Here is a 26,312-nt window from a genome sequence, read left to right as displayed (position 1 = left end):
TGGTTTTTCCATGTGTCATGTGTGGAGTGTCATGTGTGGAGGGTTGTTAGAATCAGCTGATCATCTTTTTCTTCATTGCCCTTTTGCTTCTCAATGTTGGTACTAGTTGTTTAAGAAATTAAATTGGTCTGCGACTTTATGTGGGGATCTTTGGTCTCAATTTATGGGCTAGTCACTATTATGTTCATCTTCTTTTTATGATTGTGTATGGATAATTGCCCCTTCTATTCTGATTTGGAAGATTTGGCTGGAAAGGAATAATAAATTTTTTAGGAAACACTCTTCCTCATTATTGGATGTACTCTTCTGTATTGATAAATCCATCTCAGAATCTACTTTGGCCTTTATTTATAAGGGCCTTAGCCCTAAATGCATTTTTGCTTCATGGGATAGTTGGGTCATCAAGAATTGGTCAGCTTTGCATTTCCTTCCTATACAGGGGGCCATTTCTAAGAAAAGGTCTCCCCTAATTAACAAAAAATAAGTGGTTTGGTTACCCCCCCTCCTTCCAAATATAAATTAAACTTTAATGGGGTTTTCCAAGGCAATCCAGGGAAGTCTGCCATTGGGGTGGTGGTTTCTGATGATAAGTCCAGAGTCATCAAAGCCCAGTTTTAGTGTATTCTTGATGGGACAAATAATGTGGCAGAGTTGCATGCTTTATCTATTGGGCTTGATTTGCTTCTTTCATTACACGTCTCAGATGTGGTGATAGAAGGAGACTCTTTAGTTGTCTTTTATGTGATTACAAAATTGCTCTTCTAACTCTTGGTATCTAAAATATTGGTTGGAAAAGGTTCTATTGTAGCTTGAGTTCTTTAATTATTTCTCTATTTCTCATTGTTATATGGAAGCTAATAATGTTGCGGATTTCTTGGCAAATAAGGCCTTAAATGAAATATTCAATCTTTGGTTGATATTGAAGAGAGTTGCCTACCTCCTCATCCTTTGAAGCCTTAATTTTTTCTATTATTGCTGAAAACTCTTTGGCTTTGCCTCATCCTTGCATCTTGTTTGGGATTGCCAACATGTATGAAGCTTAGTGCGATGGTGTATGGGGCCTTCTTGGTCATTTTATATCACCTCATTAATTTTGCATGTTTGCTTGTAAGCTTAACCATGGTGCTGGTCAGTGCCTAGCTTTTGGGTTGTCATACTGATCTTGATTGTATATGTATGCAGTTAGTATGAGGGTGTATGGGACCTTCTTGGCCACTTTACATCACCATATTGATTCTACACATTTGCTTGTACTTTTAATTATGGTGATGGCTGGTGTCTAGTTCTTGGGTTGTCTCTGGACACCGTACTGCTCTTGATTGCATTATTTTTTGCACTATACTAATTTATCGGTACTTGTTGTTTACACGGTTTCTCTTTTAGTTAATCTTTAATGATTATCCATTGCACTTGCAGTGGCGGCTTGCACATATGATTAATTATGTTGCTTTTATTGCTTGATATTTTATGTGGCAATTTGTGTATGCTTATTAACATGGTCTTGGGGATTTGGCTAGTGTGAATATCTTGCATTCATTATGGGAATTATGTGAAAATTATGTTTGTGGTTTAATTAGGAGCTTTGATTGTTTTTTCTTAAAGGTGGCGGCCTGTGGAAGCTTGTTGGTACGGTGTTCTGTGAATTAGCTTGTGTTGATATTTGATCTGATATCATTTTAATTCATTTGAAGGATGTGCTTCTTTATTAATGATGGCTTATTTTTTATTTATAAGCTTGTTTCTTCTATTGGGTGCATTATTTTCCTTTGTGATTTTTTGGTGATGGAGGTTGTTGGTTATAGAATTTTATTGCCTGTTAAGCAGTGTGATTTTCAGGATCCTCACGTTTTTGATGATGAGAAACTTGGTCGACTGTTTAAAGTTCATTCTTTGGAATTCTCTCTTGCTTTTCACAAAGTGGTGGGCAGACATTGGTTGGTGGAGAACGCTAATATTTTTCTTGCTAAAGTTGCTTCTCATTTTACTACTGTGTGTATGGACATACTCTTGGATGCTTCTCTAGTTCGAGTGTTATTGGATGCATACGTTCATCCCTCTCTTTATTCTTCTTCTGATATAGATAATGCTTTGTCTCTTTATTATTTTGAGTTTGGTGCTTTTCCTTATGGTGGTTTTGTAACTCATTCTGAATTATTATCTAGTGGCTGGCACTGTGAGCTACTTTCAGTTATAAGAGGTGGTTTGATTTCTAATCTTTATGACAACACGATGTTTTCTCTTGTAGCTTTTTTAGATCACGTGTCTCCAGATATCTTGGCTGTAGCTGTTAATGTGTTTTTCAGGTATTCACTTTCTTCTTGACTCATTGAAGGTGGTAATGTCTCTTCCAAGTGTAGTTGTGCCTCTACAGGTGGTAGTTCCTGAGGATCAGAATGAGGGGACTTCCCAGCCTTTGTCTCCTCCCGAGGAAGGTTCCAGTACTTGGTTTTTGCATTCCTGATGTTCCAGGTTCACCTTCTAATAGTTTTTGTATTGGCTTCACATATTCTGGGGGGCTGGGATTTATTCATGTAACTGGTTCATTTGGCCCTTGTGGTTTTTTGGGGATGTTTTGGGGCTGGTTTTGGTTATTCTCTTCATGTCTTCGATTGTAACTAGCTGTGCTATTTTCCCTTTGGGACTTTATGAGAAGAACCGAATGTTTTCTTTGCCTGGTTCTTTCCTACCGATGCTCTTTGAACCAGGTTGCATATAAAAAAATTATAAATATTAATATAATTAATGGTTTTCCACTTTTATTGAAAAAAAAAAACATTAGCTTAATTAAATAATTAAAGAATTATTTAACTAATAAAGATGAATAATTAGTGTGTTAGTGATGAGACATTTTTAGGTGTCTATATTTTCCCCTCTTTGAGACAATGTTGTAACAACGTTGTTTCAAAGAAAATGAAAATTTCCCCACTCCAGTGTGCCTCGGTGATAGTAGGGTGATTATGCCCCCTCAAAAAATTGGTCAAAATTTTTGAATTTGAGACCAAATTAAGGATATCATGCTCATGAATTAGTCTCTGATTTCATGAATTTTTTAGTCCCTTTGACTAACCTACAATTCTTTGAAGCTCTAGGGTCCATGACCGTTGTGGAGGGAAAAACCCTAATTTTGGCCTACAAATAGATATTTCATGCTTCATTTGGCTCATTTGCCTTCCTTGAGTTTAGAGTATCAAGAGAACTTTTAGATGTTTCTGTGAGCATTTTGAGTGTGATGACATGTGTTGGAGCACACCATCACTTATCTAAGTGAGTCCAATCATACAAACGTCCAATCGACATAGGAGGCATGGTGAGTATCTCCAAAAAAATCATCGATTTTTGCTTGATTTTCCAACTTTTTCCAAATTTGTCAGAGCTCTAACAATTTATGTTTTTCGCATACGTATGTCAACTTTTTTGCATTCATCGTAACTTTTGTGCAAGAGTTATGTTTGTGCCGTATCTGCTAACTGTATCGCATATGACTTAATTTTTTTGCACGCTGGTTTTTTTCGCAACATTATAAACTTGTCACATTAGTTGTAAGTTTGTCACATTCATATTAAGTATTTTACATGTGCAATTTCTTTGTTGCATTAGACTTAATTATTTTGCATTTGTTTAGTAATGCAAATTATCACTATATTAGTTCCAAGTTTATGTTGTAATTGGTCATTTTGATAAAGCTCTAATATATTGTCATGCAAGATATTCTTGGTGTTTTGGGCACTCGACAAAATAGGCCCAGTGTTCTGGCATTGCGAGATCAGTTGCTTCCCGAGGACATTGATGAAAATAGGAAAGACAATTGAGAGGGGGGGGGTGAATTAGTTGTCACCAAATTTTAAAACAACTTACTTTAATCTCAGATCTGATAATTAACAGTGAAAGCATAAATCAACAACACAACATGAACACACATAACACCAAGATTTTTAACATGGAAAACCCAGTCAAGGGAAAAACCATGGTGGGAACAAACCCAAAATATGTTGATACCCTATTAGAAGTATATGAAATATTACGATGGGGAATTCACATGCATTTATGAACACTACCTAGAGCTCACTGCTAAAAAAAAACAAAGGGAAACAACCCTGGGAAGGCTCTCTGCCTTACAAATAGATTCAGATCACTTTCAAAATATCATTAACTGAGAAATATCATCCTCAATGTCTGGTTATAGTTCTAGTTAAGCACACAACATCTCTCACACTTCTCCACACTTCTTCTCTGCTTCCAAATGATTAATACATTATTCACACACCATGCTCCTCTCACAATGATTATTACATTTATTTATACATGACATCTACCTTGGATCAATATCATCAAGGTTGGCTCAACACATATCTCCTAATTACAAAAATATAACCATACACACTACAATATCACATGCAAACCAAAACAATGTCGACTAAGACATAACAAGGACCAAAATCACCACCTCGAATATGAAACACCTCCAACAATTATGCATCAAACATCTACAACATGCTACAATCATCATGTCGGCCAAGAACATGAAGAACACCACTAGATCAAAGAAAATCATCGATAACGTGCTCACCGATCAATGTGGATCACTAGCACGAATAACACATGATCTAGAAATATCCACAAGCATCATGAATTACCACAACAACATCCACACCAGCTCAAATTACTAGAATCATTGTTATCATCATACAAAACTTCAACAACAATAATTGAACTGACTGTCAACCTGGAAAATCCACTTGCGAAGCTCCAAACCATGAACCACTTGAATTGAGAACACACACCAATGTCCCAAATATATTTCCAAATCTACAAACTAAGATATTACAATGCAAATCAAAATACTAAATAATGGCAATACTAAACAACAGAAAAACTGGCCACAACATGAATACTCATAACCCACACAAATATTCATGCAGACCTTTGGCACTTGCACTGAATCTACTAGAGATATCACTCTACAAACCCTTTAATCTCTGAATACTAATCATCAATTTACAACATAAACCAACTAACTGAACTCCATGCATCACTGCGCTATACAGAGAAAATAAGTTGACATCAATGACAACACATTTTTTAGATAACATAGAGCACATATTTGCAGCATACCAATAGTTCAATATCCAACAATCTCCCCCTTTGGTATCAATGGCAACATATGATGTGAAAAAAAATCAATGTCAAAGAAATTTACTCTCTTTCACTATACAAATATTCTCTCTCCCTTAGAACATTACATAGTTTTTCACATGAATCTTTCCCCCTTTGACATCAATGACAAAAACACATATTTTTAAACACAGGATCTCACAAATCCAAAGATCTGACTACTCCCTTTGAGTAGCAACCATCTCATCAATGTGGATAACAGAATATGACTATGAAATGCACCAGAATGATGCATACCATTGCACCTTAGTTCTGATAAGGAGGGGCAATCACCCCTAGCTTCTCTTTGAGATACTCAAAAGTATCCTTAGGAAAAGGCTTTGTGAAAATATCTGCAATCTATTCCTTTGTGGATACATATTCCAACCTGATTTCTTTCTCATTTACCTTTTCTCTTAGAAAATGAAATTTGATAGATATATGCTTAGTCTTTGAATGCAACACCAGATTCTTAGAAATGTTAATAGCACTTGAATTATCATAGTAAATAGAAAGAGGCTCATCATACACAATTCCAATATCCTTTGAAACCTTCTACTTCATCCAAACCACCTGTGTACAATTGTTAGCAACAACAATATATTCTACCTTTGCACTAGATAAAGAAATGGAATTGTGCTTCTTACTTAACCATGAAACCAATATCTTACCCAAGAAAAATGCACCACCACTAGTACTCTTTTGGTCATCAACATCTCCTGCCCAATCAGCATCAATAAAGGCACTCAAAGTAAAATCATTACCCTTAGGGTACCATAAACCAAAATCAATAGTTCCTTTCACATATCTAAAGATTGTTTTAACAAAGACATGAGATTCCTTAGGATCATCTTAAGATCTAGCAATAGGACAAACAACATTCATGATATCCAATCTAGTCTAAGTCAAATATAACAATCCACCTATTAGAACATATTTTTGCAAAATATTCTATGTTATTTATTGATGTTTTATATGTATATTTTCATCATAAGAGCATTTAATGTTGGATTGCATGTGCAGGAGATATGTTGCTATGTCAGAGAAATCCAATTGTAGCTTGGATCTATATGAACAAGTATCACCTGAGCATATTAAGGGATGACATTAAGTATGGTGACATTTTGATAACCTTCATCATCACAATTTTTGCAATGCAAGAGCACATTTTAGGGTTCATTTTAGTGCCTTAGAAGTCCATTATCATGGTTGTGGAAAGTTACATTTGTGAAAGAAAGCCTTCTCTTCATAAAATACAAAATTATGTTTATCGGCATAAGTCACCCCAATAAGATTTCCTAAGGAGAAAAGCGTGTGTGTCGATCGAAAAAACTCACACCGATGAGTCTGATGGCATTTTCTTAGGGTGCGATTGACAGGAAGAAGTTTGGCGAGTTAGTAATCCATCGGGAAGAGCTACATCGATAACATAACAAGGAGGCTGAGTCATCGGCATAGCAATCACTATCGCAAGCACAGAGAAAAGCTACCCCGATACCTAATGAGGTTATCGGCATAACTTATGCCGATGTTAGATAGAGCGGAACACTTGTTGGTGATGTCATCGGGTCATCGAAAAGTGTCATCTTACGCTACCTCGATACCCAATGGACTAGGTGGTGAAGGCAGTGTTATCAGTCGAACCTACTACGATGAGATGATACCAAAAGGAAGAAAATATTGAGTCATTGGGGTAACTTAAGCCATCAAGGAGAGGTGTTTTAGGTTATGCCAATACCCAATGAGGAAGACAAGCTAGTCATAGAGAAGGAGATTTGATCGGGATAAGTTACATCGATCAAAGTCGAAGTCATCGAGATATCAACGACTAATCGGGAGGAGACATTTTTCGCTACAGTGATACCCGATGAGAAAATAAAGATGGTTGCGAGCAAGGAGATCTCATCGGGGAAACATATGCTGATAGACCAAAGAAGTAAAAAGATACACAAGTATGAGGTCAATGTCATCGGACCATCGGAGAAACATAAAATGAATTGTTCCGCTACCCAATAAGGTGACCCAATGTAACAAAAACGATGCGGACTATGAAGGAGGACTCATCAAAATAACTTCTAACCATCGGAGGAACATATTTGGAGCTATGCTGATACTCGATGGGAAGAATGCCATGAAGGAATAGAAGGAGGGTACATCGGAATGGCCTACGCCGATAGGACATAAAGGTGAAAGTAAAACCTAGCCAGAAGGTGGAGCCATTGGGGAAGCTATAACCCTCAGAATGAGGAAAAATGAGTTATGTCGATGCCTAATGGAGTGATCGGGGAGACCTATGTCGATCAAAAAGATGGGTGGCACCAAGTGATTGAATCATTGGGAGGAGTTGTGTTGACTAGCTATTGTAAAATTTGATTTTAATGAATCCACCCACCATTATTAAATGTAGGCAAAAAATAGGTTTGTGTTTGCACGAGGCAAATCATGGCACAATTTCAATTAAGTAAATGCTTCTAATTTATTAAATCTATATATGAGAGTTTGTATAAGGAATTTGCATAACAAATTGAAGCAAACAAAGAGATTGAAGTGAAGTTAAACTATAGAAAATTGAATTTCAGAAGGCTTGAAGGATTTGAATATGGAGGGTTCTAGTTCCAAAGGTAAGAGGAAGGTCACTAAGGTTTCTGATAGTGCCTCAAAGAAGTCTAAAGGTGGAGAAAGTGTGCACAAGTGGAAGTTAAATCAGGACATGATTGACCAGATGAGCTCACTAGGAGCCAAGTCCCGAAGGTCTAAGGTCAGTTTGCCTATCCGTGACCAACTAAAGGATGATTTTAAGGAAATTGGTGATGTCTAGACTAGGGTTAGAGGCCATGAATTGTTCTTATATCATTACTCATGAAGGAGAAAGCCAACCCCATTTTGAAACCCATGGACGATTGGATTGGGTAAGCTAGTGGTCCCTAATGTCTTTGTAAATATTCAATTGTTGAAAACCCTGGCTACGACTTATAATTCCACAAAAAGATGTATCCAACTACCAAATGGTGATGCATTCATCCATCTTTCAGTAGCTACCATTCATGAGGTTTTTGGTCTTGGTTTCAAATCTGATGTGCCTCTATCTTTTGAGAAGTTGGAAGAAGAATATACAAAGATGGATACTATATACAATGAGTGGAACTTGGACATCCATAAGGCTAAGAAAGAGAAGTTGAAAGATGAGGATGGGCCCCCATTCAACACCAACATTTTCAGACAGTATTTGTAGTATACGTACATGGCATGTAGTCAAGTGGGAGGAGTTGAGGCTCTAGATGTAGCTCAAATAGGACCTTTAGTACTTTCCGCAGATACACAAATGCATGATCCAAGACAATTTGATTATGCTGCCTACATTATGGAAAAAATGCACGAGGGTTTCTTAAATCTTCAAAATAACCCTGATAAATCTTTTAAATTTTATTCATTATTGATGCATATTATCTTGTTTTATGGATGACCCAGGGGGTTGTGGCCTGAAGAATTGAAATTAAATTTTCATGGTAAAGATGGGCAAGAGAAGCCTATACAATTGCAGGTATCACTACGAGATTCTCAATTCATGAGATCCCATTATGTCAAATTTGAAGAGCTTTTTGTTCAACCACTATATAGAGCTTTTGGGGTTTCTTGTGATGGATCATTCTCAAGAGAAATTAAAATATTTCTTATGCCCCATGAGCATGGAGATACAAGGGTGAATCATAATTGGGGTGATTGGTACATATGCCAAGATTTCTCATATGTTAGGGTTTTTGGATTCAAAGGCACTCCCTATGTGCTACCAAATCCTATGCCAGACTGAATTGCTTACTTGGAGATTGTGAGACAAATGAGTGTCTCTAATGCACATCACTTTAGGGGTGCCCACAAGCAAGTATTCTTACCTGGAACTCTTCATTTTGGTGATTTCACCATTCTATCAACAAAGTCTTATGATGTTATTGATAGAAAGTTAATAGAGGATTATAATTTGTATGAGCACACAAGCAGGAAAAAATTATTACTCGGAGGGGTATATACATCAGTGCAGAAAAAAGAAAAATATTGGTGATTACTTTCATGAGCATATCGAAGCTCTGGATATCTTCAGAAATAAGGATTCTAAAGAAGCTATGCAAATTTTTCAGAATTTAAATCAGAAATTAGAAGAAAAAAGAGAGAGACTGCAGGAAATGGAGGAAGAAGAAGAAGTTGAAAGTGAATCAAGTGAAAATGAGGTTGTCTTAGGATTTAAAATGCCTAAAAGAGAAGAGGAACCTGAAGCAAAGGATCAAATTCTTGCAAGGATGAATGTTGATATTGATGCCACATTGGAGGAGCATAGAACCTTTGTGTCTGATGATGTTTTTATTAAGTCTAAAGAGTTTAGGACCTTTTTGTATCAATTTGAAGGAAAGAAATTAAGGGATGCAATCCTTGATATCACCCTAGATAACGAGGCAAAGTTAACAAGGAGGCTGAAAGCTGAGATTGATGCGGAAATGACTATGATGACCCCTCAAAAAGGGAGACAATTGCTTTCAGAGGCAGGGATTATTCATTTTCTTGGCTAGGATTTGAGTGCCTCATACTTTTTTCACAGTTTGTTAAATTAAAAAATAAAGAATTCCAATTGGACATTTAGGGAGTTGATGATATTTTCATTGGGTCAAGGTATGACCAAGATGAAGAAGCTATGTTGATGTGGGCTCTTTATCCTCCAAACAAAAGGCCAAAGATAATTGATGTTGATAAAGCTTTTAGTCACATGATGAAGCTAAAAGTTGGTGAAGTGGATCCAATGGTCACAATAGATATGGGGATTGATATTTCCAAGTTGAATAAGGCACATATGAAGATGTTAGCAAAATAAGCAGGGAAATACAAATCATTGTATGAAGAGCTCTTGAGAAGTAGAGGTCAGCCTGTACCCCAAATAACAGATGATTCAAAATTGAAGAACAAGTGTGAGGAATTGCATAGAGAAAATAAGAAGTTGAAAGAGAAAATGCAGAACATAAGGGCAGACTCAGCATGTGTCTTATTGTCAAAAAGATTTGAAAAGTTAAATGGAGTTCTTGAAGACTTCTAGATAGTTTACCAGAAGAATATGGATAATAGTATGTCACATAAGAGAATCTCTAACAAATTACATATGCTCTTACATGACAAGAAGGCTGGTCAGGCAGACAGTCCAATTATTGAGACAATTCAGACTCTGATAAAGAAGAATGAGAAGTTTGATGCAGACTTAAAGGTTGAATATGATGATTGTTAGGGAATTGTGTGGCACGGTATTCCAGAAGTGATAGATCAAACATGGAAGATTAAGCACAGGAATGTGTGGATTACAGAATGTCAATCATTACTTAATGCCTCCCTAGATATTGCACGGGATGACACCTTGGACATGGTATAGATAGTGGACCAGTTGGAAAGCTTTGTAACTATAGAGATTGTAGTGTAGGATATAATCTTCAACTCCAACACTTACAAGGATGAGGCCTACCTTTGACATATTCATAAATGTGGCTTGGCTCTGGATGGCCAGAGTTAATTTGTGTTAATTGTAATATGTTTTGTAATATTGTTAGTTGTTATAGTAGTTAGGGAGTTATTAGTTAGGTTTTTGTCAGTTTTTCATTTATACTAATGAAAGGGTGTGTCCTTTCATTTGTGTCTTTTGATTCTCATATGTATAGGGAGTCATTTTTGTATACAGAGGAGGGACAATTGACAGGCTCCTATCTTTCAGATTGTTTGTTGGGACTAGTAGTGTTATGTAAAGTAAGTTTGTAGAAATGAAAATTCATTTTTGTGCAAGCAAGAATATCATGAAGCACCTGTGAGTCTATAGCTTTTGTATATCTTTTTATTCCAAAAATTAATATATAAGATTCACTGTCTTTATCTTCAGATCATTTTATGTTACATGGTGTTGATGAATCAAGTTCTTTGGATAAATCTAATTAAGATTTGCTGCAGTATGCCATCACATGCTATTGTGTAGCAAACAAAATTGTTTTTGTTATTCTTGCAACACATAATGAAGCCATTGCATTGATAGTCTTTCATATTTGTGAGTTTTTCAAATTGTCTCCAAACTTGATTACAAATATTCCTCCACTAAGTAACATAGAGATTGTCAGATAAGGCACTGGTCTATTGTTAGTTTTTTGTTCATAAATTTGGTGTGCATAAGGTCTTCATCAAGGAAGCATACTTCTTATTTCTATTAGTATTGTTCTTTCATAATTACTTAAGGTCCCAACAACATTCTTTTATAATCATTCATTCACTATTAATCAAATTCAAGTTTTCAGATTAAAGCAAGTTAAAAGCACATAATAAAGCACAGTTGTAGGAAACATTTTGCCATTCCTGCAAACAACTAATTTGACAAGTTTAAATTCACTATAAAGAAGTCTCTTTGTGCTTTGGAGATTAAGGTATACCCGCCTAGGTCTAGTGGAGCCTAAAGTGCAGAGGAATTTGGTCTTTGACAATTCTTGTTTGTTGGCCAAGGCTGAATGAGAAATCAGTAGGAGATTTGGCAAAGCTCTAGGATTTCCAATATGTGGTTTTGGGAACCAACACCACCAATCATAGGTCTGTATCTGGTTTGATTTTCTTTAGGGAAATCATCATCCTTATTCAACTTACATCCGATCACCACAGGGGTACCAACTAGCTTTGAATCATCTAATCCAAACTTCTTCAACAATTCCTTCACATACTTTGACTGAGATATGAAGATACCTTTTTTTGACTAAGTAATTTGCAATCTCAAAAATAATTTCATCTCACCAATCATAGACATCTCAAATTCATTCTACATTTCATCAACAAACTTCTTGCACAAACTATCATTCCCTCCAAAAATAATATCAACAAAAACTTCAACAATTAAAATGTTATCATTATCAATCTTGAAATACAAATTACTATCAGTAGTACCTTTATTGAATCTAAGCTTTAGAAAATACTTATCCAATCTAGCATACCAAGCGATGGGGGTTTTCTTCAATCCATACAATGCTTTCTTTAATTGGCAAACCATATCTTTTATATCAGTCAACTGAAATCCATCCAGTTTCTCAATGTACACTTCCTCTTCCAAATCACCATTTAGAAATGTTGACTTGACATCCATCTGATATACCTTGAAATCCCTATAAGAGGCATAAGCAAGAAATAATCTTACAACTTCAATTCTTGCCACTGGAGCATAAGTCTCCTCAAAATCAATACCTTCCGTCTATGAATATCCTTTACAAACAAGTCTTTATTTATTCCTAACAACTTCACCTTCTTCATTCAATTTATTTTGGAAAACCCATTTAGTTCCAATTACATTTTTGTCTTTCGGTCTGGGTACCAAAATCCATGTATTATTATTTTCAATCTATTTCAGTTCTTCTTCCATCGCTTTTACCCAATGTTCATATTTACATGCTTCACTCACATCCTTAGGTTCAATCTTAGAAATCAAACAATACTTAACTTTCTTTTTTGTGATTCTTCTCCTAGTCTGAAAGCCTTTATTTTTATCTTGTATAATATGATTTCCTAAATGATTTAATCTTACATACCTGTGAGTCTTAGGATTTTCTTGAATTTCAGACTCTTGTGTTCTTTCTTCTACACTTGCATTGTTTCCTTCACCTCGAGTCACTGGATTCATCGAAACAATCTGAACTTGGTTCTAGATCTAAACTTGCTTGCCTTTATCAAAGTTGTCATTCTGATCATCTGAATCATATTTGGAGGATCTGGATTGTCTCTCCATATCTTCATTGTCTTTGATATTATCACTCTAAACTATCTTCCTCAATCTCTTATTATAGCACCAACAGGCCTTTCTTTTAGTAGAATAACCAATAAATATTCCTTCGTCACATCTATCATCAAACTTCCCTAAATCTTCATCCATTTTGATATAGCATTCACTCCCAAAATTATGAAATATCTAACAATAGGATTATGACCAAACCATAATCTATAAGGAGTCTTATCGGTATCACCTTTGATATGCACCCAGTTAAGAGTATAAACAATAGTACTCACATCTTATCTCCAATAGACATGCAAAACATTTCCTTCAATCATCATTTTCCTATTAGCTTCTTGAATAGTTATGTTCTTCCTTTCTACAACTCCATTCTGCTGAGGGGTTCTCGAAATAGATAATTATCTCTTTATCCCATGCTCTTCACAAAATATATTGAACTCACCAGATATGAATTCACCACCTCTGTCAGATCTCAGATACTTTAGCTTCAATCTTGTCTTTGTCTCAACCATAACTTTGAAAATCTTGAATTTCTCTAAAGCTTCAGACTTTTCCCTTAAGAAAGTAACCCGCACCATCCCCGAATAATCATCAATCAACAAAATCAAATACCTATCTCCTTGCAAACTTCTGACTCTATAGGGACCACACAAATCAGTATGCACAATATCCAACAATCCATTGGAAAAAATCTTTTTACTTTTGAAAGAAACTCTGGTTAGCTTCCCCAATTAATATTCTTTGCATATAGAGTTAGTAGGCTTCATCAATTTAGGAATATCTCTTACTATCTGAGTAGAAATTATCTTAATCATGCTATCAAAATTTACATGACACTCCTTATATGCCAGAACCAACTTTCATCAGTTTGAGCAATCAAACAACTTTTACCAGCAACATTCAAGTGAAAGATATGACCTTTTTTCTTTGTACCTGATGCAATCTCATTTTTGAACTACTCAATATTCTACACTTACCATTCTTGAATTGAAGATCATATCTCTTGTCAACCATTTTTCTAACACTCAAAATATTATGCTTTAGGCCTTCTACATACAAGACATCATAAGTATTATGCTTACCATCAATAAAAATAGAACCTCTACCACATATTATACTAGCTTTGTCATTACCAGACCTAATAACACCACCATCATACTTTTCCAAGCTCACAAACTTTTTCTTATCACCTATCATATGATGAGAGCATCCACTATTAGTCACCCATTCATCTTTTTCTTCAACTTGTGCAACCAAAGCTCTTTCCTCATTAAGGCAACTAGTAGAATTAGTAGGTATTGGATCATCTTCCTTGATAGATATAAACACCCATTCATTATCACTTGAATTTACTTTATCGGATTCATTATCTGTCACACCTTCATTAACAACATAATAACATCTCTTTTGGAATTTAGGCTTGTAAGTTTTCTTAGGAACTCTTTCTGGACACCTTGAAGCAAAATTTCCTATCTTATTACATGAAAAGCATTTAAGAGGAAACTTTCCTTCATACTTACATGCTCCCTTAGGCAATCTTTTGGCAATTAGTGCTTCAAGATCCTCAGGCTCTCACTCTTCTTCTTCAATTTCCTTCATCTCTTTCTCATATCTAGATATCCTCCTGGAAATTTCACCTGGATCATATCTTTGCTTGTCCTTTCCAGAAACAATGGTTTTGAATGCAAATTATACCTTAGGAAGAGTATCACCAAATTCACTTAATTCAAAAGCCAATATCTTACCAATCAACATGTCTTTGGGTACATCAGTCACAGTTCGGATATCCTCAATAGAAACAACTTTATGTTTGTAGGATGCAAGTAAGGATTTGAACACTTTAGCAATAATCTTTGATTCTTTCAACTTTCCATCGGTACATCTAATATTACACACTAGTTCATTCACCTTCTACATAAAAGAAGTAATTCTCTCATCTTCACCCATATTCAACATATAATACTTTCCTTTCAATATACACAACTTAGCAATCTTCACATAGTTGTCACCTTCATATAAGGTTTTCAACTTCTTCTAGATCTCACGAGAAGTCTGCAATTCCATCACATTTGTCATTTCTGAATCAGTCAAAGCACTTAACAATGCTTCCTTAGCCCTAATATTGTGTTCAGCTTCCTTAATCTCATCCAAAGTTGAAGGACTATTTGTAGGAACTATATATTTGTCTTTAGTAACTTTCCACTAATCTTTGTCAATACATCTAAAGTGACACTCCATCCGGTTCTTCCAAAGAGAGTAATTTGTTCCATCAAATCACAAACTCTCCTTCTTGTAAGTCACCATCCTAGATCACTTCAAGATTTTAGGATTCTCCAGAGGAACTTTCTCTGATACTAATTGATGAAAATAGGGCAAACAACTGAGAGGGGGGGGGGGTGAATCACTTATCACCAAATTTTATAGCAACTTACTTTAATCTCAAATTTGATAATTAATAGTGAAAGCATAAATCAACAACACAACATTAACACACATAACACCAAGTTTTTTGATGTGGAAAACTCGATCAAGTGAAAAACCACAGTGGGAACCTACCCAAAATATGATGATACCCTATTAGAATTATATGAAATATTAGAATGGGGAATGCACATGCATTTAGGCACACTTCCTAGAGCTCACTGCTCAAAACCAACAAAGGGAAAGAACCCTAGAATGGCTCACTGCCTTACAAACAGATTCAAATCACTTTCAGAAAATCATGAATTGAGAAATAGAATCCTCAATGCTTGGTTATAGTTCCAATTAAGAACACAACATCTCTCACACTTCTCCACACTTCTGCTTTGCTTCCAAATAATTAATACATTATTCACACACCATGCTCCTCTCATAATGATTATTACATTTATTTATACATGATATCAACTTTGGATCAATATCATCAAGGTCAGCTCAATACATATCTCCTAATTACAAAAATATAACCATACACACTACAATATCATATGTGGATGAAAACATTTTCAGCTAAGACATAACATGGACCAAAATCACCACCTCGAATATGAAACACCTCCAAGAATTATGCATCAAACATCCACAACATGATACAATCATCATGTCAGCCAAGAACATGAATAACACCACTAGATCAAATAAAATCATCAATAACGTGCTCACCGATCATGTGGACCACCAACACAAATAACACACAATCTAGAAACATCCACAAGTATCATGAATTACTACAACAACATCGACACCAACTGAAATTACTAGAATCATTGTTATCATCATACCAAACTTCAAGAATAATAACTAAATTGACTGTCAACCTAGAAAAATCACTTGTAGAGATCCAAACCATGAACCCCTTGAATTGAGAACACACACCAATGTCCCAAACATATTTCCAAATCCACAAACCAATATATTACAATGTGGAGAAATGCATATCAAAATATTGAACACTAGCAATACTGGACAATAGAAAAAATGGCCACAACACAGATACTCATAGCTCACTCAAATCTTCATGCAGACCTCTAACACTTGCATTGAATCAACTAGATATATCACTCTTTAAACCCTTTAATCTACGAACATTGATCATCAATATACAACATAAACCAACTAACTAAATTCCAAGCATCATTGTACTAGACAGAGAAAATATGTTGACATCAATGACAACATATTTATCAGATAACATTTGAGCACATATTTGCAGCATACCAACAACAATATCCAACAGACATTGCTATGATTTTTCATGTTTCATTATATCATGTGTTGCATCTCCCTAAGGTTATGACCAATAGGGGTCTTATTACTACATTTTTTGAGAGGTGGTATTTGGAGATGTGCACCTTTCACCTATCGACAGGTGAGGCATTTGTTACATTGTAGGATGTATGGAGGATAGACACATTCCTGTCCATGGGGAGAGGCTTGTGTGTGATCATAGGGCAAGGGTTGCAGCACTCTGCAAGCTATTTGAGTGTGGTGAGCAGTATCTGGGAATGATTAGAGATTACAAGATTGGTTGGGACCACCTCAATGTAGATTATGATGATCTCACTATAGTATTGTGCAATATCATAATAGGACGTTTGGTGCCAGACACATGATACCATGGATTTCTTGTAGGATGGGGCTGAGTTCTAGCAGGTATGATTGTGGATAGACAAGTTTATGAATGGGGTCCCTAAATTTTGGCTATGTTATATTACTAGATGCATACAATGGTGTACTTACAATATAGGTCCATTAGCTGCAACATCACACTCTTATAGGTCTGGGCTTAGGAGCATATTGTCACTTTTGGTCCAATTGTTCATGTCTAGTTACAAGATAAGGAGCCTTACACATATAGATATACAGGTGGAATCAAACATAGGGGTATAGGTAATACTCTATATTGGTGGCATGCTATTCATGTGATACAACATTTTATTTGGAGGCCTTACCTAGATTGCCTAGGTTGGGTGGATGATGCTAAAAATCTTCAATTTTGCAAACAACTAAGATACCTTATTGGTGGGATAGTTCTTACTTAGTGTATTATAGATGTACATCTCCCTAGCTGAGTTTTGAAACAATTTGGCAAGGTCCAAGCTATGCCAGATGTGACAACTTATTTTGCATGATTTTCTCAAGACGTGTTAGTTTGGGGGGATTGCATAGGGGCTCATGTAAAATTTGTAGAGTTTGATACCTTGAGGCTTGTGCAATGGGGTTGGGGTAGAAAATGTTGGCTCTACACCATAGTATGATGCATGATGAGCGAGGCATTGACCTATTCAATTGACTTATCCTACAATACCCATTACACTGTAGATGGTCATGTGACCTAGATGACAAAGAGGAGGGGATGGTGATGGAGATAGTGGAGTGGTCACCATTGCTACAACATGAGAGAGAGAGGAGATGGGAGGGGATAAGGAGGTAGACATTGATGGAGACACCAAGTCAGCAGATGATGATGATGATTCATCAAAATCATCCAGCATAGAGGGTACAAAGGATAACATAGATAATACAGATATGCCTAAGCTAGAGGATGCCCTTTCCAGATAAGATGTTGCTCAGGGTGAGGATACATAGGTTATGAGAGTCCAGATCCAAAGTTTATAGGATGTCTTGCCCATAGAGTGGCAGTGGAGGAAGGATGATCAAAATCGATTCCACTGGGAGTAGGAGGCTTGGATATAGGAGCAAGATACATTAATAGCTGAGCGAGATAGCTTTTGAGTTGCTCAAGATTTAGCAATTGCTAAGAGGGGTCTCTTTCATAGCGATCCAAATGATGTTGTTAGTTGAGCATAATTAATTAATGATACATGGTAGATGAGACATTGACCTATTCAATTAACTGATCTTACAATACCCATTACACCATAGATGGTAGGTGACCTAGATGACAGAGAGGAGGGGATGGTGATGGTGCAGTGGTAGCCATTTCTATATCAGGAGAGAGAGAGAGAGAGATAGAGAGAGAGAGAGAGGAGGGAGGGGATACGAAGGTAGACATTAGTGTAGGCACTAAATCAACAGGTGATGGCGATGATTCATCAAAATTATCCAGTGCAAAGGGCACAAAGGATAGCACAAATAATACGGATATGCCTGAGTTGGAGGATGTCCCTGCCAAACAAGATGTTGCTAAGGGTGAATATACATAGGTTATGAGAGCCCATATCCAAAGTTTACAAGGTGCCTTGGCCATAGAGTGGCAATACAGGAGGGATGATTGGGATCTATTTTGTTAGGAGTAGGAGGCTTGGACACAGGAGTGAGATACATTAATAAACAAGCAAGATAGCTTCCGAGTTGACCAAGATTTATCAATTTCTAAGCGAAATCTCTTTCATAGTGAGTGAGATGATGTTATTAGTCTAGCATAGTTAGTTAATGATGCATATGATTGATATATTTCTCCTGGTACATATGCATTCTCACATGATGATAGGCTTTTCCATGCGTCATAGGAGGCTATGTATTAGCGCCAACATTACGAGTTGGCCATTCAAAAGGGATAATGTATATAGAGTTATCACACTTATAGGTCTTGAAGTAGGTCTAGCCAGTCTATGACTCAAAATAGGAGAATTGGTGGTGTGATGGGACCAAGTGGATAGGCACCTAGATAGGCTCCTAATAGGGGTAGTGTCAGTTGATAAATTTTACTTATGAATTATGTTTTGACACATTATTTTGAGATCTATATATGATATATGCAGTTATGATGCATCCTATATTCATGTGTTTATGTGTTTCCTTATATGATGCTTGATTCTATGATGCATGTGATTGCGATTATCTAGTTATGCTTACTCTACATGATGTTCTATATGCTTTCATGTTGCACTCCTAATGTTTTGATGCTTTCTTACTTATGCACTTTCTAAATCTTGTATATGATATGGTGATGATGTAATCATGATGATATGATCTATATGAACGATTATGCTTATAATGGTATCTTTTAAATGAACTAATGAGTAATGTATTTTTTTAAATTTTTTTAATAAATGCCATCTATTGCAAAATAGAGAACATGATAATGTAAATTAATGTCCATATGACAATGAATTCTACCTAATGCAAATATGATTATAATTAATGCAACCTAATGCAAATGTGATTATAATGAATGCAACCTAATGCAAATAGTTTTTAGGTAGTAAATAAGCATAAATTGCATAATCAGATATGAAAGAGTGAATCACAACTCTAATGTAATCAATATTACTCCTAAATGACAATAGAATAATGCGACATCAATTGAATTGAAAGAATGATCTATTTAAAACTCCCTCAATTGAAATAGCAAGGCTTCCATTGCTCTTCTCCATTGTTGATGATGTACGTGGCTCTCAGGCACTACACTTGATTTCCTGCATAAGATGGACAACAATTTTGAAGACTATGATTATGTGATTCTCGCTTGAATTGAGAAAAAGATGTTTAATTTATAGATTTTCAACACAAAGGGGGTGAGAAATAGAACTCAAGTGTTGACTGATAGATAACTAAAATTGATTGATCCATTAACATAGTTGATTGATTTGTTAACTCAGTAGATTGATCAGTGAACTAAATAGATTGGCTAGTAAACTCATTTGATTGATCAGTGAACTGAATAGACTAGGGAGATGATTGATTAGATGGATTAGTAGACTGAATTGATGGATTAGTCATAAAAAGCTGATTTTGAGTTAAAAAGAATGATTGATGAGTTAACCGAGTTAACTGATTTGATCAATCAGTTATGATTTTAGCATGTGTTGTAGGAATTTGAAATTAAATTTGATTTTCATTTTCAATTTGGATTTGAATTTGGTCATTCAAATGCTGAAATGCACATGAAATTAACTGGAATTCAGATTTGGTGAATATGAATTTGGAAATGTGAAATTGGATGAAATGAAGTGAAATTCGAATTTGGGAGAAAATGAAATGAAATTAGTTGAAATTAACTAGAATTATAATTTGGGGAATTGGAGGAATTTAATTAATTAATTAAAATAATTTAAATAAAATTATTTAAACTTAGGAGATTGAATTAATTAAATAATAAAGATTATTTAACTAAGGAATAAATCATAATTAATTAAATAATTGATATTTAATTAATAATTGAGATAGGGTTAATTGAATAAAATGTTTTGAGAATAGAAATAGAATAATTAGAAGTGCTGAAGGGTGATGATTAGAAGAAATGGTTAGTTTAATTAAATAATTAAAGAATTACTTAATTAAATAGATGAATAATTAGTATACAATTAATGAGACATTTTTAGGTGTCTACATTTGCCCCTCTTTGAGGCAATGTTGGAAAGACATTGTTTCAAAGAAAATGAAAAGAAAAACTGCCCCAGTATGCCCCGGTGATGCTTAGGGTGTAAATATGCCCCCTTAGAAAAATGTGGAATGAAGACCAGTTTTTTGAAAATGTGCTAGATAGTGATAATATGAAGTTTGAAATGGATTCGATCTCATTTGCTATGTTTACAATTGCATTGAATTTGGAGGGGTCCACGAGCATTATGTTGAGAAAAACCCTAATTTTTGAGATTATAAATTGAAGATTGGTGTTGTTTGAGCTCATTTGTACTATTTTGTTTTGCAAGAAGTCCTTAAAGATATTAGTGCTTTGAGCGTCCTTGGAGCAAAATGGCAGGTCACAAAGCGAGGCTGCATTTATCCAAGTGAGTGCAGTCTTATCAGAGACCTCCCGACATTGGTGGCATGGTGAGTTGCATGATTTATTGCTTGTTTATGTCTATTTTTTTTGAAATTTTCAATCTTGTGGTGATATGTACTTTTTCATGATTTTCACACTTGACTGTCGACTTTGCCATAATTGATACTATTATTATGCAATTGATTTAAATGTACCACATTTGATGTTTTATACTGCATTTGATTCTTCTGATTCACATTTGCAATTTTTGCTTCGCAATTGATAATTTTGTTTTGAAGTTGATAAAAATAATTCGCATTTGATAAAATCATAATGCAATTGATAATTTTTTTTTTGATCGATAACATATAGTAATATATTGCTTTGAAAGAGAAGTATTACATTCGTGAGGCAAAAAGACAATCTGCAAATCCAAGGGGTCACACCCTGACTACAAAAAACCCAAGCATCTACCTACTATGAGCCATAGTCACAAAAAGGGTCACTTACGAATACAAAAAAGACCACACCACTAACCCCAGCTAACCCAGCCTAACTACGAAACCATCCCAAAGCTTCCTCTCTTGAGAAATTGGGATACCCCTGTTGGAACTAGCCACCTGCTGCTCACTCCCACCACCTGGCACCGTTCCAGGCCTTCCTCCACACAATGACCCACACTCCACCACCTTCTTTGGTTTCTTTGGGAGCTGATGCCGAACTAGAGGCCTCCCATTCATGTCTAGTGGGGTCTTAGACCGAATGGGAGTCAACTTCCCGTGGATGTTGAAACACTCAGTCAGCCCCAACTGGCGAAGAAAGTTCACAATCTCTGCCCAACCATTTCTTGCATCCTCCACCTATGTCACAACTGGTCAAGAAGCAAACCAAACTACAAAAGGCTGCAACTCCCCAACTTCCACCCCAATCCTCCTACTTGGGCCCTCCACCATCCTCAACCCCACACCAATGTCAGAATAGGCCACCACATCCTGCAAGCCTCCTGACCATTTGGGTCGTAAAACCAGTGAAGAGATCCGCTGCATTTCCTCCTTCAACTTCCCCACCTGTAAGGCCAAAGCAGTAAATAGAGACGAGATGTCAAGATTTGTTCTGGGTCGCTAGTCCTGAGAAAGAAATTCCTTTCCCAATAGGAGCCAAATTACCCTCCAGAAGACATCTCCATCCACTCTGAAAATGTTCGAAAGCCTAATGATCGAAATTGGCCCTCAAAAAGCAGGCGGTTGTCCATCCGACTTCAGTGAAAAATTTGCCTCCATTCTATCTCTCTGCTACATAGAAAACAACCCTGAGCACTCTGTTAAAAAACCAAGCTTTCCCACAAAATGCCAGGAATCAACACTCAAGGGACTTAAAGGCCGCCTCCATCTCTTGTCATGAATGCTTCACACACTTCACATTAATCCCAACATCATCTCCAGGCACTCCCTCCACACACCTCCATCATCAAACAACACTTTGAGGCCACTTGCAACAAGATTGAAGAACACACACCACGAGGGACTTAAATTCCCACAATGCTAAGGTTGCGAGTGGTCACAACAATTTGAACTTGGGTTTTGTTTTCCAAAGCCATCAACTTGAGTCTTACTCAAGAAGACTACAATCTCTAAAGTCCTCAAACATTCTAAACAAATTTTCCAAGGAACTATTTTCTCCCACATTAGAAAGTGTGTTAGCTTCCAAATTAGCCTCCTTCGGGACATGGGTAATTTTAAAATCATCAAAATTGTTCAGCAGCAATTGCATCCTATGCACCTGCTTATCTAAAAACCACACTTCCAATCGCCCTCATGAAATCCCATTCACCACTACTTGAGAATCACCTTCTAAATGAAGTTTCTTGACTCCCAACTTCCCAGCCATAAGTATAGCTTCCACCACAGCTTGACATTCGGCAACATTGTTCGATCCATCCACCAATCGCTTGGCCACAATGGCCAGAATGTTACCATGATCATCCCGAGCAATCACCCTAGCACCTGAGGGCCCTAGATTACCCCTCGATTCTCCATCAAAATTAATATTAATCCACCCCTTCCCAAGTGCAGTCCACTCTGGGGTAGGATTACCCTTACTCTGAAGATTAGCCCTCAATAGCCCATTAATAGACCTGAATTTGACAAGAGGCCAACTCAACAAAAATTTAGTGTTCGCTTGTGAGAAAGGAGTCTTGGCTAGATTCACATTAGAGGCAGCATTTGTAACTAGTTCTGAGATGTCCCTCTCCAGTCTAGTAAAAAATCGCTCACAATTTTCTACTCTACCATCAAACACTCTCCGGTTTCGCTCCTTCCAAAGTTCCCATAACACCGTAGAGGGAAAGATCTTCCAAATAGCAGCAAAGATGGAATTTTTACCCAAACTCAGCCAAGATTCCAGCCATTCACACAATTTCCCAGCCATGGGGCCCATCCAATTCAATCTTTGCAACCCGAAAAGCCATGCCTTCTGAGAAAAATCACAATTTAGCAAAAGGTGATCCACATCCTCCTCAGCCTTTTCACATAGAACACAATGAAAAGGACCTGCAAACCCCATTTTCTTCAGGTGTTCACTAGAAAGAATCTTCTTATTGCCAGCCAGCCAAGCAAAGGCTCCAGCTTTCAGAAGGCACACATTGTTCCAACAAATCTTAGATTCCCATTCCTTCGTCTCGGCATCTCTCTCCAAAAGAGTGATTCCCACTTTCACCGAGTAACAGCCATTCTTTGACCCGCACCAAATAATTTCATCCTCCTCCTTTGAGAATGAAACCTCATGGTCACCCATGATCTTGCGCAGATACCTTTCCTCCACTTCCCCCAAATTTAAATCTTGAGGGTCTTTCTAGCTCCTTCTTTGCCCTAGCAGGGGCATATCATTCGACAAAAAATTGCACACCTTAGAGCCCCAAACTAGTCCAGTCTTTAAAACTATCTGCTGAAGAGCCTGGGATTCTAAAGATGGATGTCCATCCCAAGAATCCTGCCAAAAGTTCACCTTACACCCATCACCAATATGCCAAGAAATGTGATTTGTTATCAGGCTTCTACAACTCACCAAAAAATTCCACAAAGCTGACCCTCTTGGGGGATCTCTCACTGTTAAGATCCTTTCCTTTTCCCTACTATCCAAATACATAGCTTGTAAAATTCTGACCCATCTCTATTCCAGTTTACTATACATTTGCCAAACCAACTTAGCCCCCATGGCCTCATTAATAATCTTCCAATTGTGGAGTCTCACCCCTCCCCCACCTTTGGGTTGACAAACTCTATCCCAGGCCATGAGAGGAACTTTATCCTGATCTTGACTACCATTCCACAAAAACTTCCTCATCTTCTGCTACATATTCTTGATGATAGAGGCTGGTAGTTTGAAGCAAGACATTAGGAAAATAGGCATAGCCGAAACAACTGTCTTCAGCATTAGGATGCACCCAGCCAAAGAAAGCCACTTACTCTTCCAGCCCTCCATCTTAGCTTTACAACCATCAAGCAACCCTTTCCACATTTTTGACTTTCCTGCTCTAGCAAAGAGCAGCATGCCAAGGAACTTACTAGGGAGTTGACCAATCTTTATCCCAAACACTCTAGCAATAGCTCTCTGTGACCAACCTTCCGTATGAAAGAAAAAAACCTCTAATTTGAGCCAGTTTATCTCCTGACCAATCGCCCCCATGAATCTATCCAAAAATTTCTTCATGACTAAGGCCTCATGCATAGAAGCAACACTGAACAGACAGGTGTCATCTGCAAACTAAGAATGAGTTGTGGGGACAACCCCTTGAGCAATCTCAATACCCTTCCACAACCCTTGATCTCTCTTCCCAACAATCGATCATCCAAGAACTTCAGCCATCAAAATGAAGAGAAAGGGGGATATTGGATCCCCTTGCCAAATACCCCTAGACATTGAAAAGAAGCCATGAGGGTTGCCATTAACTAAAACCAAAGATGAGAATTGCATAATCATACTAGAAATCCACTTAATCCAGGACTTACCAAAACCAAATCTTTCCAACACAGCCATGAGAAAAGACCTATCCACCCTATCATAGGCTTTATGGGTATCAAGCTTTAAAATCATTCTCCTCTATCTACCTTTCATCACCATATGAATAGCTTCATGGGCCACAATCACCCCATCCACAATATTCCTTCCAGGGGTAAAACCACTTTGTTCATAGGAGATCAACTTATCAAGAATTAACTTAAGCCTATTGGCAGCAACTTTTGAAATGATTTTGTAGATGGTGTTGCATAATGAAATAGGATGGAACTCCTCCATCCCAGCTAGCTTGGCCTTTTTAGGAATAAGCACCACCATCGTACAGTTGAATTCCTTCAAAACAAAGCCTCTGGATCTAGATTCTTCAACCACTACAAGAAGCTCCTCTCCAAGCACCTCCCAGAAGGATTGGAAAAAGAATGCTTGAAACCCATCTAGGCCTAGTGCTTTCTCCCTGCCCAACCCAAACACCATGGCTTTAACTTCCTTTAGAGAAACAAGCTCCTCCAACATGGAGTTGTCCTCCTTGGAAACTAAAGGAGGGATCAGCTCCAGAAGCTCCTCCTGAACCCCCGACTGGGCTATCCCATTCTTCTTCCACAAATTGTCAAAGAAACTCACAGCCTCTTTACCTATACTATCTGGGTCTTCAATAACCAAACCATCCTCAAGCCTCAAAGAAAGAATTCTACTAAGACTTTGCCTTGCTTTCACTGAACTATGAAAGAATTTTGTGTTTTTGTCACCCTCTTTCAGCCAATTAACACACAAATTCTGTTTCCAATAGATCTCCTCTCTTTGCAAAATTTCTCCATACCTACTAAGAATGTCTTTCTCCATTAGGAAATCCACTTCATCCATTCCATCTACCATGAATTTAGCATTCAAGGCCCCTAGATCACCTTCGAGTCTTCTCTTCTCATCAAAAATATTACCAAACACCTCCCTATTCCAAGATTTTTATGTCTGCTTCACATGGCTAAGCTTTTTGAAAAATTTATAGGCCAAGAACCCTTCCACCACTAGGGCTTCCTTCCACCACCCCACAACCTATTCTTTAAAAATTGGTTCCCTAAACCACAACTTTTCCATCTTGAAGGGACATCGAATTGGGACAGCATCATTCTGCACAACCAAGGAGACCGAAAAATGGTCTGACCCTGAGATGGCAAGTACCTCAGCCTCAAAAAAAATAGGGGCAACACTCCAATCTCTTGC

This window comes from Cryptomeria japonica, chromosome 11 (genome assembly GCF_030272615.1).
Source record: "Cryptomeria japonica chromosome 11, Sugi_1.0, whole genome shotgun sequence".
NCBI classification, from domain to species: domain Eukaryota; kingdom Viridiplantae; phylum Streptophyta; class Pinopsida; order Cupressales; family Cupressaceae; genus Cryptomeria; species Cryptomeria japonica.
This window is presented reverse-complemented; position numbering follows the sequence as displayed.